At 39.8% G+C, this 20,178-nt stretch overlaps 1 protein-coding gene across 14 annotated transcripts in view; it reads left to right on the top strand.

Annotated features, from left to right (window-relative positions):
* The window catches only part of RABGAP1L (RAB GTPase activating protein 1 like), a 281,517-nt gene that overhangs the window by 16,477 nt on the left and 244,862 nt on the right, over nt 1–20,178 (top strand). Inside the window, exons 1-2 of one of the 14 annotated variants that reach the window (XM_075710787.1) lie at nt 2,682–2,714; nt 3,456–3,538. The exons of 12 other annotated variants lie outside the window; for them this stretch is intronic. The gene's annotated coding sequence lies outside the window, so the exon portion shown is untranslated. Of the gene's footprint in view, nt 1–2,681; nt 2,715–3,455; nt 3,539–20,178 lie in introns of those variants that run through there. One more of the 14 variants, XM_075710788.1, reaches the window with a different exon arrangement.

Genomic DNA, 20,178 nt, shown 5'->3' on the forward strand with positions numbered 1-20,178 from the left:
ATTGTGTAAGCCCTCTGATTACAGCTGACATCTTGGAGAAGAACAAATTAAAAAAAAAAAAAAAAGGCTTTGGTCTTCCTCACATGACTTGGTAATAGTTTCCTCACCCACCTGAGAGCAGGTCAGTTCTTCCCTGGTAATCTTTCACAGAAGCTTTATGTTGTTATGCTCTATGGCTCTTCAATAGTTTTCACTTGTTTTGTATGTTAACCTTTCTGGATTTTCCCTACATGTGACAACAATCACTTTGTTGTCAGTTTTAATAATTTAACCTAGATTCTGCTTTTTTCAAAAGGTGCAAGCCATTGAAATGGTCTAGATTTAGCCAGACTCTTCTCTTGCTGGCTTGCTTTCTCATTGCGATGGTCTCTTTTGAGGCCTTCATGCTGATTCTCTAGGAAATAGCAAACTTTCTAGAGTGTACTTTTCCTTAGATTTGCTACAGTGGGGTTTTGTGTTCAAACAGTGAGTTTACTGAAACTTGTTTTCAAGTCCATTGATTTTTCATTTTGAAGAATCATTAGCTTATTTAATGACCACCGTCACCCATACAGTCTCCCAAATCCCTTTCTGAGTAGGTATCTTTCTAGTTCAACTCTCATAACCACCAGTTCCTATGCTTTGGATGATTTTATTCAAATCAAAGTACGATGCACTTGATCTTTTTTGTTTCTGGGTTGCTAATGGGTCTTTGCTGTGACACTGTTCTTTTCCTTTCCTTTTTACCATTATCCAAATATTTTCACTAGCTCTGTACCTTATGTTCCTTTTCTCCTACCTCTTCTTCCTGAACAAACTCTGCATTTCCATAAAAATAACCAGTTATGACAATTTATTCATAATTTTGGTTATGAATATAATGACTTTCAGTTCCTCCTGTTTATTACCACACTTACATAAGCACGCAGCATCTGAGTACAATGCCAGGGAAACTTTTTTCTTATTATTCCTCTATTGTAATCAGTAAAGTCGTTCCCCTCCTTCCCCTTAATTTTTCTTCTTTCCCCATGCTTTTGTGGTTTATCTGAACCCTGTGGTGTGATAAAAATAATATGAAGATAATTTAATTTACACCAGCTGCAGACAACTCAGAAAGATATGTAATAGCAACAACAACAAAGTGGGGGACTGGCATAGCATACAACTGGCCAAACAGTCCTGCTTTTCTCTGGGAAATGCTCTCCTTTGTCTGCTCGCCTGGCCAGCTTGGAGACTGGTTTGTTACAGCATTACAATGCAAAAAGACCGTGTAACAAACAAACCGTCTCTCTGCTTGTTTGCATATTCAGAATTTGCTTTGCTTTTCTTACAGCATACAAATGAGCATTAAGGAGAATTAAATGCTTGGACATATCAAGTTTCAGTAGCTGTGCTCTTACAGTGAATTAAAAAAGATCTCCAAAATCAGGCTTCAGTGGGATTGCTGGTAGAAGTAATCGTGCTTCAAGCTTTACCCCAAAGTTTCCCAGCAGCACACCTCTGCAGCAGGTAGCGATGACGGAAGGGGAGGCTAGGAGCGCTGCGGCCAGCCTCCTCGCATTCCAACACCGTCTCATTTAGCCATAAGCTGTCGTTCCTGGCTCTCAACCCCAGTGACGAGAAAACAATGCACAAACAGCGCCCGCGCCAGGAATCCAGCTGTCCCAGGGTGACTGGACACAGCCCGCTGGCTTTTGGGAAGCAAAGGTACTTGATTGAAGGCCGTGGCCTGACGTTCCTTAAGGTTTTGCTGATCCATGTCTGAAATGCAAAGAACAGAGACAAGCCGTATAAATTACGTGGTTAATTTAATTTGTTTCACACACAAGACAAAAAAAAAGAGAAAAAAGAAACCAACAGGACAACCTCTCATTATTTAAACATATTTTATTTAAACATCAACAGTGCTGATATTTATTTCAACATACACATATATTTACTATTTAAATACTAAGTATGTGTTTAGCCATACAAAGCCGCCGTTGATAGGCAAACACAGTCTACCGCTTAGTGAGACTGGGGTACAAAATCAAAAGGCAAGCTTAAAAACCAGTCTTTTCTTTTTTTCTTAAAGAGTACCATGGTTTGCAGGTCACTTCCATTGTTCCTCAGCTGCGGTCACGAATTTTGACGCGTTCAGGCGCCAGCCTTTCTGCGCGCTGGATCGCTTCTAAAGGGCCGAAGCGAAGCGTTTTCCGAAGGAGGCGCTCCCGGGAAGCCGCGCCGAACTCCAAGACCGGCTTCGCGCCCCGACGGACGAGCGGCCCCGTCCCGCCGGGCCGGCAGCGGGGGCGGCCTACCTCGGGGCGGCTGGCGGCGGCCGCCGCTCGCACGGCGCGCTTCTCCCGGCCGCCGCATCCCCCCGACGGCGGCCGCCGGCCCGGAGGGGCGGGCTGTGGTGGCGGCGGGTAACGGCTCGGCGGCGCCCCGCGCTCCGCCCGCCCTCGGTGCTGGCGCTCGCGCCCTGTCGGTAGGGGGGAGGGAGGCGGGAGGGGAGGGGAGGGGAGGGGAGGGGAGCGGAGCGCGCGCGCGCGCGCGCCCCCGCCCGCTCCGCCATCCACCCGCCGCCGGAATGTGGACGGCGCTGGCCCGGGCCTGAGGCGGCTGCGCGGCCCGCTGAGCCGTTCTCGCCTGGCGTCCCCCTCCCCGCTTCCCTGCGCAGAGAGCCGGTGGCGGAGGCAGGCGGAGGACGGGCTGGCGGCGGCGGAGCGGGGAGGACGGCTTGGCTGCCACCGGTGAGAGAGGGGGACGCTGCCTCGGGCCTCCTTCGCCGCCGGGCTGAGGGGAGCGGAGGTGGTGGGGGTCTCGTGAGGGGGGGAAGCGGGAGGCGTCGTCGCTCCCTCAGGAGAACCGGCGGGGGGGGGGGCGGGGAGAAGGGTGCCGGCCCGCTCCAGCCGCCCCGTGTCGCGGGGTGACAGTGCCCAGTGACCTGAGGTGGCTTTCCCCTTCGGCGGGCCGGGCCGGCACAGCCGCCGCCTCCGGGCCGGCTGCGTGGCCCCGGGAGCCGCCGGCTGCCTGCCCCGGCCCCCTCACGGCGGCGGCGGAGGAAGGAGGAGGCACGAGGTGCGTGGCTGTTCGGGGGATGGTGCCGCTTCTTCGTGTTTTCTTGTGTTTGTGTTGGGGGGAGCTCCCTGTGCGCGGCCGGGCGCTGGGGTGAGCCTCTTCGGGAGGAGCGGAGCTGGAGGGACGTGGGGCATTTAAAAAATAAAGTTGTTTTCGTGGTGAGGGAAGGGAGAGGGTTGTGGGAACTGTTCGTCTCCCTTCCTCCTCCTTAGGAAAAGTGAAGTCACTTCCCAAGAGCTAAAACTAGCAAACTACTGTCCTAAATCTGTGCCATCTACATGGCTCAGATTCATCCACGTTTTGTTGGTGTTTTTTTTTTTTTAATTTTATCTTTTAAAATTTATTTTTTCAAGCTGCCTTCCACAGTTAGGCCCTCCCTAACTGTGACCTGGTACAAAAATCCTTGTCTTTAGATAGAGTACTTCAAAACCTGCTGAAACCGTCTGAAGTGGGTATGGCACTCTGAATGAAATGGACTTGGCAGCTCTGCTCGTTTGTAAGTTTCTGAAGTGTGGCGTGTACTTTGCTCTTGCTGTCACTCTTTCAAAGCTGTGTTAAGATTACTTGGTTTTGATAGTGTTGCAAACAAATCGTAACCATCACATTTCATAGCTGCATGCATGTATGCGTTCGTTCTTTTGTGTAAGAGGGGGGAAAAAAAGATTTGAAGTGTCAACTCTTTCTAAAACAGAAACAAATCCAGCAACAAATGAGAAATAGCTTGCTTGGGTAAGCAGTGCTTTTCTCTTTCACTGTCAAGCTGTAGTCTCACAACTGTGTTGGTGACTTTTCAAATAAAACTTTGGACAAGGGCAGCTGTCCTTTCTGTCTCCAGAGAGAGGTCTTGGTGATGTTACAGGCAACATTTTTTTTTTATCCATTTAAATTCAGGAAAGGTACCGTGGCTTTATTTGACCGAATCTCTGTGATACAGGCCAAAATCCTGAGTGCCCATCAGACCAACTCATCGTGCAGATCTTACAAAGATTTACTGTGGGTGTAAGATTTGCTCTGCAAGTTATGCCTGTGTCTAGGTTTTAAGTAGGATTGTAGCCAGTAGTGTTTGTTCATGTGGGTTTTATGGTATTAATGATACTAATTAAGAGGTTAGTTTGCAGTTTAAACTTGAAGGGACTACAAATATAGTTACGCACAGTAAGCACAAATTGACTCCAGTGTTGTAAGAATTGAAGCTAAATTGGAGCATTATTGGAAGTGCTCTGCAGTGTTTTCTTTAAGATGGTTACAGAGAAATGTATTGCTTAGTTAAAAATAGCATTTGGTCCTTTAAAAAGTGATTCACAGATTAAGATTTGGTAATGTTAGTAAGGGGATTGCAAAAAGATCCAGGGCATAATATGGCTTTCTGGGGAAGCCAGGTTCCTGGTGCATACTCCGTGGCATTTGAAGACAACCTGAGTTGTGGCTGCTCCTTCCCTTGTGTCGTCAATGGGACTTCCACAGCCAGGAAGTGAGCTGAGACAACTAATCGGGTCAAAAAGTGGTACTTTTATTTCTTTTTTTTCCTCCCCAAGTTACTTTTTGGTTAGAACAACTTCCTGAACCAGCTCACTTGCCTGGTCATATGGACATTGTCTCAATCCGGAGGAGGAAGAAGTGTGTTGGTAGGGAGGAGGGCATAACTGCAGGCCTGATACAGTCATGGAAGTTGCGATGGGTGATGCACTTATCTGGGTTGTGGTTTTATGGTCAGTAAGTTAATACAAGAAGGCACTACAGCTAAAAGAAGCTACTCGGTGTTTTTGATTGGCTTATGCAACTTGTGGCAAAGGTGGCAAATGATAGTAAGGGCAGTAGGAACTCTGCTTTTTCTGTTGGTACTGCCTTAAGTTGATTATGAAGCCACAGGGTCGTTTGTCTTTTTTATTTACTTTTGGCAATATTAAACAGACTACTTTTTAAGAGACACCTCTATGTCTCTGTTTTTCTTCCATGTGTCCACAGAAGTAGCTGTGGTTTTTTTCTTCCTCTCTCCTTTGCATATCCTTTCTTCTCTCTAAACTTTTTAGTGATTCATTAATTTCAAGGCACAATCTGAGCATTGTTAGATAGGGGCTTTTGTAAATTTATTCAGCTCTAATTTAAACATAATCAGTTGTATATTGTTATTATGTCTGCTATAATTGGAAGGCTATTTCAAACTTGACTGACCTTAGTAATTACACACCTTCTGATTTCCAGTCTAGATTAATTTGTCATTGGATTATACCCATTTTATGTACTCAATGGACTGATATGTTTTATTGGCACTTTTGATCCTGGTAGCAAAAGCAGCAGCACTCTTAAACAAGTGGATGGAAAAATGTGTCAAAGTGCAACACTGAACTTTTCTCTTTTGACTGCTAGCTTTACTCATCTTTCCTGTAATAGCTCTCAGTTTCTCCCCATGAATTTTAATTTTGACCTTCTAAGTGAATATTAAAATGCACATTTCAAGTATTAACAGTGAGCTTCATAGAGGTGTCCTTTTAATGGAGATAAAGATGTTTTCAAGTATATTTTAATAAGACATGGTTTTTGAAATTCATACCTTTAGCAGTTTGTTCCAGCCTCAATCTTACTCTGTTATGCTGGTACAGCTGTTAAAAGAGCCATTATTGTAACCCAGATTGCTGAAGGGGTTCTTTCTTCTTTGACAGAGTTGTGGTTATAGGCAAAGCCTGACATATTTGAAAAGGGTTTGAAATTGATTTATTTACCCTTTTTCTGTATTCTTGACTTTAAAAAGAAACAAAACCAATGTATAGATTATTAGAAAATACCTCCATGGTTTTTAAGGTGCTTACTTAATTTTGATATCAGAAATGTTCCAAGAGGGGAGGGACTTTGTGAAGCTGAAAGAGAAAAGGTAGTTAGTTTGGTGGGTGTGTATGTGTGACTGCTCATAAACAGTACCTAAATAAATAAATTGTTTTCCAAAACCTGCTTAGTTAAATAGATTACTTTGAAAGATGAGTAAGGCCCTTGTGGAAAACCTCTACTATATTGTTTCTTTGGTGGGATGTTTCTTGTTCTTTGGAAAGAATATCAGGGACAAGGGTCTTTCTAATATTTTTAAGTGGACAGAGGAAAAATTAGTTTTTGCCACAAAATGATGTAAGTCACAGCCCTCTGCTTTTCCTGTTCTTGTTATCCTTGAAACACAAATGAGGATATAAAAAAAGGTGTGGGGTTCTTTTAGATCAAGTACGCTTAAAAGTGCAAAACTGTTCTGATGCTGAAGACTTATGTTCCCTAATTGTGGGGGAAGCACCGTGGTAAAAAGGGAAGAAGTTCTAAGGGCGAGTAGATAAGAGATGCTTGTGTACTACATTAGATGCACGCTTACTATATGTACAGGAGAACTGAAATTTTTTAATGTGTGATTAGGAGTAATGAACTTGACACAAAAATTGCTGAATTAAAGTTTATGAAACAGAATCATAGGCAGATGAAATAATAAATTCATGAAATAGAATCATTTAGGTTGGAAGGGGCTTCTGGAGGTCATCTGATCCAGCTCCCTGCTTAAACTAAAGCAAGAACAATTTAGATAAGGTTGCTCCAGCCCTTAACACCTTTCTGGGTAATCTGTTTCCATGTTTGAGTACCCTCATAGGGATTTCCGCCCCTCCCCTTTAAGCTAATTGGAATTTACTTTCCAACTTACATCTGTTGCTTCTTGTCCTGTCACTGTGCACCATCCAGAAGAATCCAGTTCTGTCTTTTTGGCACCCTTCCATTAGATACTTGACAGCAATAAGGATTCCTCTGAGCTTTTTCTTTTCCAGGCTACACAAACCCAGTTCCCTTAACCCCTCATAATACACCATGTGACCACCTTGGTGGCCTCCACTGCACTTGCTCCAGTGTGTCAGTGTCTGTCTTGTACTGGGGAGCCCAAAACTGGACCCAGTACTCCAAACGCAGTCTCATAGGTGCTGAATAGAGGGGATGGGTCGCTTCCCTGGACCTGCTGGCTAGACTCCTGCTAATACAGCCCAAGGTGCACTTGGCCTTCTTTCCTGCAACGGTACACTGCTGACTTGTTTTCAACTTTTTTCCTGCTGGGACCTTCTGGTACTTTTCTACAAAAGTCGCTTTGTATCTGGTTAGTGTCCAGCCTGTCTTGTCACACAGGGTTATTCTATCGTGGATACAGGACTTTGCACTTGCCTTTTTTGAACTTCATGAGGTTCCTGCCAGTGCATTTCTCCAGCCTGTCCGGGTTCCTCTGATTAGGAGCCCTGCCCTCCAGAGCATTGACTACTGTGCCCAATTTGGCGTCATTGGCAAACTTGCTGAGGATACACCCGGTCCCATCATCCAGGTTAAAGATGTCAGATGGTACTGGTTTCAGTGGTAATCCCTGAGGGACGTGACTGTAACCACTTGTTACCGGACTTAGTACTGCTGATTGCTGTTCTTTCAGCCCAGCAGTCCAGACAATTTCCTGAACACCTTACTGCTTGCTTGCCCAGTGCCTGTCTCACCAGTTTGGCTATAAGGATACTGTGGGAGACTGTTGTTAATGGCTTTCCGTATTCAGTGCTCTTTGGTCATCTGCTAAGCCAGTCATCTCCTTGCAATAAGCTGTTGTGTTCATCAGGCATCATTTTCCCTTGGTAAATCTATGCTAGCTATTCCTGATCATCTTCTTACTCTCATGGGCATAGGAATGGCTTCCAGGAGCATTTGCCCCTTAATCCTCTCATGGATTTAGGTTAGGCTGGCTGATCTGTAGTTACCTGGATCCTCCTTCTAGCTCTCATTGAAGTTGGGTGTGATGTTTGCCTTTTTTTCAGTCAGAAGGAACCTCTCCCAGTCTCATGGCCTTTCAAAAAGTGGTAGAGTGTGGTCTTTCAGTGATGTTGGCCAGCTAGCTCAGGAGTCTCAGATGCATCCCATCTGGTCTCATGGACTTGTGTGTTTCCAATTTCCTGAAGTGCTTCCAAACTCTGTCTTACTATTTTGGAGGTAATTCTTTACCCCAGCATGCTCTGCTACTAGGCTCAGGGGTCTGGGAGGCTTGAGGGCGGAACTTACCAGTGAAAACTGGGGCAAAAAAGACATGGATCTTGTCAGCCTTATCCATGTCCTTTGTTACCAGGTCCCCTGTCCCACTGAGCAGAAGGAGCCCTTCTTCCTTAGCTTTCCTTTTGCTGCTGATACAGGAGTCCTTTCTTGTTGCACTTCATCCCTTGTCACTTTCAGCTCCAGCTGGATGTTGATTTTTCCTAATGCCATCCTTGGGTGCACAGGCTGTGTCTCTGTGTTCTTCTTGGGTAGCCTCTCCCTGCTTCTGTCTTCTGTGTGCTACTGAAGCAGAGATCAAAACTGTTTCATTTTACCCTTTCGTATCTAGAAATGTGTAAAACTTTGAAAATAATTTTTTTGAAGTCTTGGTTAATAAATGATTCTAACCTCAGCAGGAAATGTTTGAATGAAAGATGTCAGTTTGTCCTAAGCAAGCAGTAAGCGTTACCAAGCTCTTGTCATAAGGGACTAAGTCCTTGGCTAAGATGTAGAGTGCAAGTTGTAGTGTGGTGCCAAGGAGACAAAACAATAAGAAAAATGAACCACCCCCACCACCCCACCCCCCCAACTAAAATAATGAACTTCAGGTAGAAATTTACAGCTTCAGTGTATGCCCTTCCCATTTTTGTGCGTTGTAGATAAAAAGGAGATGTTGATATTTAGCAGTCAGATGGTTGAATGAATACTTAACTTAATGCAGTCTGCACATAAGTGCTTTCAATTAGAATTAATTTTATGTTATTTCTGCTGATGCCTAAATCCCTTTTAGAAATCATTGGAATAAACCAAAATTTTGGAAGTTGAACTATTTTAAATGAGTAGTGGGGGATCATTTGTTTCATGCGTTCATTTGACCCCTCAGTTGGTATCTTTGAGCTTTGTGTTTCTCAGTTATTCAAGAAAAATAAGGGAGAGAGTTGTTGAGTTATAGTCAGTGCAAACAGTTTAAGACGAAGTTCTTAGTTGGTTTAAACTCTCTGCATGTGCTTGACATTGCCTGCAGTTTCTTAACTGGTATAAGGGTTGTGGTTTGTGCTGATGTACTTTTGTTGACTTAGCGGTACCAAGATAAAGCCTAGGTCATAGGCTCAGGTGTGTCAGTTGCTGGTCTAGCTTTTCTGTCTGAATAAGTCTTTGGTATCTGTTTGGACTAGAAATATGTTTTTTAGCATGGTTGGGAGCTCTGAGTTGATGTTTAGTATAGTAGAAAGGCATTTGAGTGGAGTTACATTTGTATGCAAAATGATGTTCAATAACTGCCGTAGTTAATGGTGAAATTGCAGTCTGCACATTTGCCTTTCAAATGTTACCTTTCATTTTGTGTTAGGCTGCTTGGCAAACTCTTAAATAGTGAAGCTCATTACTCATGGTGGTGGGCGACTCTCTGGCTTAACTGCTCAAATTCTTAGTATCTCCCATATGATTTCTGAATAGGAAAGAAAAGGTCAAAGGGCAGAAAAAAGAAAAGTTAAAGGTATTTTTAAGAACCAGTAAATTGTCAGTTAGAACAGGATTTCAGTCAGTAGCTGAGTGTGATTTCCGTGTTACTGTTGGGCTTAGAAGTGAAGTAACTTGCTCAGCACCATACAGTAAATCAGTGACGTGGGTGAGGAGTGGAATGGATGTGAGCGTAAGTGACAACGAAGTCCCTTCTCAGTACTTGCTATAAAACTTGTGTAGTAGTAATCCTTTTAATGTAAGGAATCAGCTTTGAGTAACTTACTGTTCATCACCAATCCCTGGTCTTTTCTTGCAGGCAAATATAGTTGTCAGAATGTCACTTATGTTATCTTTTCTTTTTCTTTTTTTTTTAACTCTTTCCTTACCAAAACTTCTATATGGCAAGTTTTGTATTGTAAGATGTAAAGGTAGAAGTTTCCAGAGGACAGTTGCTTAATAGTTTTGGAATAGTCTTGAAATTATACTTCTTGTCAGTGATAAGTGATTCTTAAACGTCTGTACTTTCAGGGTGCTGAACAAAGTAGCTGTACTTTCAATTCAAGTATAGCTGACCTTTCTGACTAGATCATGTCTGTTGTATGTACCTTAAGACACACCACCAGATTTTTTTTTTTTTTTTTTTTTTTTGCGTAGGAGGCATATTCCAGATGCTGATCTGTTGCAGTTGTCCATGCATTTGATAGACTAACCTTATTTTTCCTTTTTGGAAATAAAAAGAGTGACAGTTAAGGCTTTGTCTGAGAATCTTATTCTAAGGATTGACTTCTAGTGTGAACTAATTGTTTAGTTAATTTTTATAATCTTCGCTACTATTTAGGGAAATAGATACTTTTATTGTAAGGTTTCTATCTTAACTAGAAATGCACCCACCCCACCGCCCGCAATGTGTCATTTAAAAAGTAGTTACATTGAAATACACTGCTTTTCTGTTCAGTACAACTACTCATGTAGTATTATGGCCTTACAGTGGTATAATAGTGGCATGTCTCCAGGTATTTTTGAATGTTTTGATTATAAATTCTATAGCAATATGCACTTTCTGAAATTTCTCCAGTGGAAAACAGTTCAAAGTAATTCAATTTAGATATATTGACTTGATTACTGCACTTCACAGAGATCTAGAGTCTTGTTATCTACTGTTTCAGTATAATAAGTAAGATGGTTCTAATTTGCACTTCTGTTGTATATGCAAACTATTATTGCGTTTTTTCTGAAATTAGACAAATTAATTTTGCTGAGATCCACAGATTTATTCCAATACATATTTGTGTGTGTGTACACATAGTGTATACACATATTTGCATTTCTAATAAATATGTTACAATGAAAAAGAAGTATGTATGTTAATTTTTTCTCTTTGCTGCCCAGCTCTATTTCCCTCCCAAAATTTTAACTTAGGATGAAGGCTTTGCTATGCCTTTTCAGTTCTCAGGCCTTTGCAGGCAAATTAGTGTGAAAATAGAATGCAAATAATCTAATGCGTTGTTTTTGTGTGTGTGTATTTAGATACAAAATACAAGATCCAGAATTTTAATTTAGAAGTAGGTGGAGAAATTCAGTAACTGGCTAAACTTTCAAAATAAGCTTGCAAAAATAATTTGGAGTTTTTTTCTTTGTACGTAAATAAGGTACTGGTATATTTCCCTTCATTAAGAGTTTGAATGTTGTAAACTGATACTTTTTTCATAGGAGCCTGATTTTTTTTTTTTTTTTTTATGTTACTGAGAGACAAATACTAGGTTGTATAGTTTAGACTGAGGCACCTGAAATGCATGTGGCAGAAAAAAGATTTCTTTCTTTTCCATTCTGTAAACGCTTTGTTTTATTTTGTTCCACTGGTGTATACTTTCATTATTTCCTGTTATTTTGAAGTGAACTCTCACAAGTAACAACTTAGTGGCAGTGCTGTATAAGCAATAGCTGTCCCAAGTCCTAGCTGCTTGTTTTTGTCTGTGTTCTGTGCATTTATTGTGCTAACATAGGTGCTTGTGTAGTCAAGTGTTGAACTGGCTGAAGAAATTCTCTAACCCTCCTTTCTTTCTCTGGGGTTAGTTGTCAGTCGCTTATGTTGTCCAGTTTCCTTCAGTGTATGACTACCTGGATACTTGTGCAATCTTAGCAGAGAAGGTGGGAAGAGTTGCAGCTTTTTTAGGCAGTTCTTCACCTCCTGCATCTTCAAGATATTACTGAAATATATGTAGCTTGTAAGTATCAATGTTTTCAGCTTGGATTTAAGTGTTCGTGGCCAGTGGAGTACGAAACAGCAGTGGAGTTGAAAAAGAACTTTTTGTATGTCCCAGCAGTTGGTCTGGGAGTAACACTTGAATTGGAACTCGGATCAGGTGGTGCAGTGAAGACTAGCCCTTGGAGATACTAATCTTTTCTGTTCAAATAGACAGTTTGTGTTTGCTCATAGATGTACACTTCTGTCATAAAAAGGTATTTTTATTCATGTTATACTTGATCCTAATTATTAATAGTTAGTGTTGGCAGTATAAACTTCCAAGAAATTTGGAACTGCTAGCTAGAATTCTTCTTGGAGAGAACTGTTCAATGATTTTGAGGAAAAGAATAAGGAATGAAAATGACTGAGGGCACTGTAGAAAAGTCCATAACTGATTTTTACATTGTTTTGAATGTTAATTGTTACTGTTTATTGCTATAGGGATGTATAAAAACTGTGAGGGGAGAAAGAGTTGATCAAAATGTCAAAGAAAATACTTTGTCAAGCCCAAAAGACTAACGTGAAGTTGGAAGTTCCTCATAGTTGTTGTGACTGCTATATTTGTCTTTGACCCTTATAGCTTCCTTTTTCTGATTCTTCTTTTCTTTCATCATATTGAGACATCAGAAAGTGAGACTGATTATAAAGGGGTCAGGCTGAAGTGTAGTTTATTACCTAGCTTTTCATAGTAACCAGAGAAATCAAAGGTTATAATAAGACAAATACAAGTGATCCTTCTTCCAGCATACTCTCCCAGTTTCTCTCCCTGGCCTGTGTGATTCTGCTTTTTGTTCTTTCTGGTAGTAAGTGAACTCCTGGGGTCTTACTGTGGAGTATGGAAAAAGTAGTTGCACTATTCTGTACGTTTCCCAGAAAATTCATGTGACGTGCCATAGTAAGATTACATTCTTACATTGGTAAGAACGGATGGTTGGTATCATCTGTTTTGCTGGGGCTTCTGAACAGCCGACTTTTGATTTTGCACAGATAGGGCTTGGATGCTTTGTTGGGCTTGTTGAAGACTCAGCTTTGACCTGGATGTGTGGCGGAATGCTGGTGCCTTCTCCAGGTTGCACTTCATCTTTTGGGCTTGGATTCCTTGCATTGTAAAAAGTTTACTTCTCCCATGCGTTTTTCCCTGGTGGTGCCAGCGTTACCCATTCTAACACTTTGGCCCTGAGGTTGTTTGAGGTAGTCCACCTTTGTTAGCTGCAATCTTTCAACTGTGTATTTGTCATTTTGCTAGCTTGTACTACGTTTAGCGACTTCATAACTTAACACTCTCCCTTAATGGAGACCAAGGTAGTATGCTGAAAATACTGTTGTGGAAAGTGTATGCTTGTATAACTGCTTAGTAGAAAATGACCTTTCGTACTTCTTCACATTTCTGTGAATTTTTATATTTTAGATTAGTTGCCTGTAATTTCCTCCCTTTGTTTCCAGAAGTAAAAATATTTTGTGGAAGTATTTAGTATGTAAACATTGATAGTAAGCTTTCATATCAATGTTTAATGACAACCGTGTATCACTTGTGTTGAAACGGATAGTAAAGCATGCTTATATTTGGGAAGCTATGTTAAACTTTGAGAGAGTGAGACTGTGATTTCTTTTTTCTTTTTTTTTTTTAAAAAAAAAGGTATAGCAATTGCAGATACAGCTTTTTGGCTTCTCAGGATTTCTTGTTTTGTGCAAGCTGGTGAATTTGCCGAATTAGAAAGATGGTATAACACTTAAAATTCAAGCTACTCTGGATAGCCTGTCTCAGCAGACAAATACTGGTTTTGTTTGTGGTTGTTGGGTAATGTTAGACAAGATGATTGCATCAAGAAAATTAATGAGAGTTCTGTCATAGCTTTTTGCAAGAATTTTCAGTTGTACTTGGTGATGATATAAGCAACCATATCATATTATTTTAGACACCTTTTTCCCAGCAAGAACTTACACTGTAATTTTTATAGACTGGTCTAGATTAGTGTGAGGCTTACACCAAATATAGTCAATGAGAGTCATTCAATTTAATAAACAAGGTGCATAAGGTCTAGATAATGGTGATCTGGCCAAGAGGCTAAGCTTATTTATTTAAAAAAAAAAAAAAAAAGAGCTGTTTTTCTTTGAGCCCAGTGATAGATTCACCATAAGAAGGATCTAAAGATTTATCTTTTAAAGCAGTTCTACTTACCAGATTTGATGACTGGAAAAAAAGCTGCTAAAACAAACCAAAAACTTTCTTTGGCAGCCCCAGATTAATTTATCTATTGAAAAACTTTCTTTCTTGTAATCACTGGTTAAAGGTGGCTATTTGTGAGTCTTTTCTATAATACCTTGAGATGTACTTATTAGCTGTTTCAAGGAATTTTTAAAACAAGAATGTAAAATAGTGATCAAAAGATCATACCTGTCTTTTGATAGATGGGGTTTAATTTTTTTTTTCAGTCAGTTTTTTCTTTAATCCAGTAGGAGTAAAAATAAATTCTGATCATTGTGGATGTCTGGGATGAAAAGAAGGGAAATTGTGTCTTGGAAAAAGGGCACATGTATTCTTTCTCTTTCTCCATCCCCTTTTTCAGGCAGTCTGTGGAAGAAATACTGAGCTTAAGAAATTCTTAAGCTTTCCAGGGCTTGGTATGAAAAATGTTTTGGAAAGGAACATTATGCATAGCATCTTCTGAAAATCAAAGTTGTATGCAATCTGCCAGTATGAGATTATATATATACACACACACACACATGCACACACCATTCTTGGGTTGGAATTTGAAGGTAACTTCAAGTAATGCAATAGAAGCATCTTTCTTTGTGTGATTGTCTTTCCAGATACTTGATCATACAGCTTTGAAGGATACTTCTTCTAGGTCAAGTAATCTTTTGTCAGAATTATAAAATATTCTTAATAGCTTATTAACTGAATGAACAGGCTTTTGCATAGGGGTGGGTTGATTTTTTTTCATACCACCTCTCCAAGCAGTAGTTCTTCCTTGCGTTACAGAATGGATTTGGAATAATTTGATTAATGAAGTTGACCACACAGAGAAATCTTCTTAAAGAACACACTGTCAAAAAAAAAAAAAAAAAAGTTCTGTTTCCATTAAGGAAGATACGCATTATTCCTTGGTATGTGTCTTTCAGAAACTTTCCTGTACGGATCTCGTACCAGTTCCTAGAAGAGTTGAGATACTTTGGAAAATTTCATCACTGATCTGCATGTTGAGGCCAAACCTTGTTTTTCTCCTCTTGATCTATGACATGAGCAGCAGATTAGTTCTGGCATGCAGAGGGCATTAAGAATTTATTGGTCAAATAAAAATTAGAATGCTAGTTGAACCACTACATCATGCACAGGACTAAGAGAGGCAGTAGTTACAAAGAGGGTCATTTGGTGTGGCTTTTAATTGTCTATATATTTTTGTGTCTCAATTTCAAGCAGCTAACTTTCAGGAGGTTTCACTTTCAGTTAATCTTGGTCTTTAAAATAACTGTGATTTCTCTCTTCATCTTTTCATGTCATATCTAAATATTCAAATTTTCAAGTGACAATTTAAGACCTTAGCTTGGCTCCTAAAGGGTTTTAAATGTATAACATATGCGGAAGTATTTATTTTTAACAAGAAGCTTGGTTTTGTTTCATATTATAAAGGAAACTTTTTCTTCCTTATAAAGTATTGGGTGCACTGTTGAAACTGTACAGTTTTGATACAAAAGCAGTAGAAGTCTAGATGGCTGTCAAATCAAAGCTCATAGTCCTTGAGACTTTGGAAAAACTATAACTGAATAATATAAAAAAAAAAAAGTCTGGTGTGGTTGTTCATTTACACCTCATGATTGCCTTTGACAACTACTAGAATGAAAGACTTAAGATTAAGAAAAATACCTAAAGAAAATTACATTAGAAGAGAGCATGAAACATCATCTAGTCCATCCCACAGTGCAGTGCTGGACTGACTACAGTTTAACAGTTTTTGAGAAATAGCAGTCTCGTCGTCTGTGGTTGGTAGCATAAAGGTAGCTTCTGTGGTTAGGAACAAAACATTGTGATTTCACGTTAAATCTGCAGAACCTAGTATTCCCAAAATGCATGTTGCAAGTCTCAAGATAACAATTGTCATAACTTACAATTCTTGCTTTGAGGAACAAGGGTTTTACTAACTCTGAAGGTAGTCGGTGCCAGGCAATGAATCAAGATTTCTTGTGTGTTTCACTGATGTCGGCATTTGTTTGGCAAGGAGAAAGATTGGCACCATGGATCACTACTGCATTGTATCATACTGCTGTTCCATATGGTCTCTTTTGCTTTACATCATGAAATTCTTACTGGAAATAATAGCTTGTAGAGAAAATAACTGGTTGAAATATTCAGTATATTTAATGGAGAGAGGTTATTCCATTGGCTAAATTAGACCAACGCTGTTATTTTTACTATTAAGGAATAAACCATGAAATAATCTCTTTTAAAAAATTATTGTCTTTATGCTACTGCTTTCCTCTGGAATATAGGTCATTATATTTTTGAGTGAGTAGCCATACAGTTCAGTAAATCGGCTGGTGCTTGGTTTTAGTTTGAATGCTGCCTGCAAGCATCACGTAGCAATGAAAAAAAAAAAAAAGGAAATCAAAGTTTGTCAAACTCTAGCTGTGAAAAATTGGATACCCTTTGTTGCTACTTTATATTTTCCAAAGTTAAAAATTAATTGCTGGCTCAAGAAGCTGAAGTGTTAGTGCTTAGTTGATGACAGGGAAACAGTGTGAAGGTGTACTAGAATTGCTTTATTTGCATTGTTTGCTTTATCCTTGAGGCAGAATGAGCTACTATGCTTAAGCTAGTTGTTTGAAATTCTGGTAGGCTACTGAGTAAACCTGTTTGCCAGAACTTGACATATAGGTGTGATTGTTGTTGGGGTTTTTTTTTGTTTGTTTGTTTGGGTTTGTTTTTTTTTTTTTAAATACGATACAATGAAGACTGATAACATCTCTAGAGTAGCAGAAGCCTTCACTTCTAAGTTGTACTTTTTGGAAGGGGATAGGGAGGAGAAACTTTTCATTTTCTGCCAATTAAAAGAAAAACCTATTTCCTTAAATTGGTTAAATACTAATTGGATTAGCTAGCATTGATTATACTTGTAAACAGCATAAATGAATGTGTCAGCAAGAGGCATGTATGCTTGTGTAATCTCTTCTTCAACTGATGTCTTTTATGCCACTAACTTCTGTGTGTGGACAAATCTTAGGCCTGAAAAATTGTTTAAATAATTGTTGAAAAGAATCCTCCCAACCTTATTTTTAACTCTGTTTTGTCTAGGGTGTAGCTTGTCCTCCATGGCTCTTATTTGCTCAAATTAAAAAAAAAAAAAAGGAAGTACCCACCTTGATGGGAGGCTACCTTTGTAGCTAGCAGCTTACCTGATACTCTTTCACTTATCTGGACTGATATTTCATCTAGTGTTCATAATGCTTCTTCCACCCAATATGTAAATTTCAGGGGTTCAGCTCTGTGGTATTGTTTTGTTTTTAAATTTGCTTCTCATCTGCCTTCATGCCTTTGACTTGCAGTGACTGATGATCTCTGCTGAAGAGGAGAGATGGTGCTTCTCTGTTTGGTTGTAAATCTCAGTTGCTTCCTTGCCTGAGTCATGCTCCACTGAAGTACCAACCACATGCCTACCATTCCTCTAAAAGGGTTCTTCACCCTGATGATCTTAAAGTTAAGATGAATAAAAAATAGAATTTTTCCCCAAGTGACTCCAAAGTATGAATCTTTGTAATGTTTAAGTGGTTCAGTGCCTTATGTGTAATCCAGAGTTTCAAGTCAGGAAATCTGTTTCTCTCCTTTATAATAAATGTTTCAGTATTCATAATGCGATGTGTTTAAAAAGTGCTGGTTAGAATTTATTTGAGAAGATGTGGATGTAGTATGTTTTTGAAGGAGAGCAGACATTTTCTTGTTTACCTAGTTCTCTTTTGATTCTGTTTTCCTTAAATTGTTATTCCTTTGCTATAAGATTGATATGTAAAAACAGTCTGCAAAACCTCTGTATCTAGGCACCCGGTACAACAATTAAAAAGTTTGCTGTCCATGAATGGACTAATTATTTGCTGTTGCCTACATAGTAGTTGTTTGCTTTCACAGAGGAGACAGTGTTGCCAAAATAAGCTCTGTGGTTACTTTCCAGTGGTGGGTGTTTTGTTTTATTTTTGGTTTTGGTGGGGGGGTGTGGGGTTTTTTTTTGCACAGACTTTTGTTCTTAACATTGCTTTAATGGAAACTAGAAGAGTCTTTATATACATATATGTTTATGTATTTTACAATACAGTGATACAGCAGTCATCTGTGTCTATTAGGTTGATTTTAATCTTGGGAAACAGCATCAGTAAGCCAAGTAAATGCTTGTTTGTTTTTCCCCCTATGTGCTTTACATAGTGTTTCGATGCCAGAGATAAGACACTGGGAAACAATTTATGGGTAATAAACCAGTAGTTAGTATGAACATAGAGACTTAGTTTCTTATATAAAGATTAAACAAGGAGAAGTTGAGATTAAGGATAAAATTATAGTGCTGCTGTTGTCAGTGAGATTTAAACAAACTGATTTTATGAAACCTAGGATTTTCTTCTGCGCATGTGTCCGCTCAATCAATAGAGGAGAAAAAGGTTTTGGGGAAGATGGTTAACTGTACTGCTTCAACATAAATTCTAATAAGGAATTTTATAAAGTTGTTTAGTCCTTGAGTGAAAAAGCACACAAAGCTTTAGCTTTTCAGTATTTGAACCATTTGTTAGCTTTCTGGGGAAGATATGCCTGTCATTAATGTTAGCAAGCACGTAGGGGTGCGAGCTCTGTGTGCCTGTCGTTAATGTTAGCAAGCTCATTGGGTGAGCGCTATGCTAAGACATAGTTTTGACACATTTCTTAAAAGTAAGATGCTGTGGTCGAGGCAGTTATATGTGTGTTTGCGTGTGTATAACTGTCAGCGTCTGTCCAGTTTCCAGTTCCCTAAACAGCAAGTTAGAATGTAACCACATCACTTCAGTAACCTAGAAATCCAAGTCACGTAGCACCTGTTATCTCAAGTTCAGTTAGCTTAAATGCTTTTTTTGCTGTCATGCATTGTGTTATTGTGTGGTTCAAAAAAGGGGAATAAACCATGCTTTCAGTGTACGCTTGTACTTCAGAGATCTGTTAGCAGAAGATGAATCTCTGCATAGCTGTATTGGACCTTCCTCTTCAGAAAGTTCCCAGAGATTCCCTTGAGGAACCTTAGTTCTGAAATACATAGAACTTATTTACCAGTGTCTTGTTTGGGGGTTGAGATCATGAGGCAAACTATATGGCTTTGAAAGCCTGTCTTTAATGCAGGACCCAATTTTTGTTTGTCAGACAAACAGAAAGTATGAATTAGCCTGTCATTGATTGTCATCTTTCAAGAAGGCAGGAAGCTTCCTTTTAAACCATGTTTCTTGCTGCTTACTGAAAATAGGTAGAACAGCATTTATATTGCTTTTCTGTTGTCTTTTTCTTTTATTACATAGCTCTACATTTTATAAATTTTTGTCATTGTTTTTGTAGGTTGTAATGCTGAAACAAAATTGAAAGAAAAGATTTTCTTTTTTTTTTTTAATTTTTTTTCCCTCCCCAGACCAACAGTGAACTTGAGCAGTAACTTTAAAATATTTGTTGAATACAAACTGGAAGTAAACCCAGAAATGTCTGGTAACTGCTTCAGAAGACTGGTTCATGTAAAAATTAGTATTTACTTTTGGGGACCAGTTTGGTGAGGAAGTTTTTGAATCTGAACAGGCCTGCAAAGCAGCTCTGTTCTGGAAAGTCAGTGGCTCTACCTTTGATTCTTTTTCTCCTGTGATAGTGACTGCCTGTTGCCAGCAGTGCTCTGTCTTGAGCTACTCTGCCCAGCAATCCCATGGACATACATCACTACCTAGGTATTTGTATTTCTGTATGTGATGTGTTTTTGCAAGTTTGGATTTAATATTAAATACATGGGAGAGTTTGGGAGGGAAGGAATTAGGAGCATTTCTGTCCTGTGTCCCTTACTCTGATACAGTTCTGAATCCATCTAGGTTTTCCAGGATTGCTGTTCTTCAGCTTCTTTTGCTCTTCAACCACTTAGGCTACTTTATAAAGGGAGCTGCAGCAAACCTGGGATGCCTTTCTGGAATGAAGTGGGGAAGCTGCTAGGTCTGGGTCTCCTAAAGCTTAGTACTGTACATATATGTAGTAAGTTCTGGTCTCTGGCCCCAAAACACCCATATTCCAAGTAGTATGGCTTAGATTTTATCCAGGACTTTGTATGAGCAAAACACTGGGAACTGAAGTACAGTAGAGAGGTGAAGTGACTTGCCTAAAACTATACAATTAAAAAAAAAAAAGCCACAGCTTTTCTTCAGTCATTGTTGTATCACTA

Source organism: Pelecanus crispus, chromosome 5 (assembly GCF_030463565.1).
Source record: "Pelecanus crispus isolate bPelCri1 chromosome 5, bPelCri1.pri, whole genome shotgun sequence".
In the NCBI taxonomy this organism is placed as follows: Eukaryota; Metazoa; Chordata; class Aves; order Pelecaniformes; family Pelecanidae; genus Pelecanus; species Pelecanus crispus.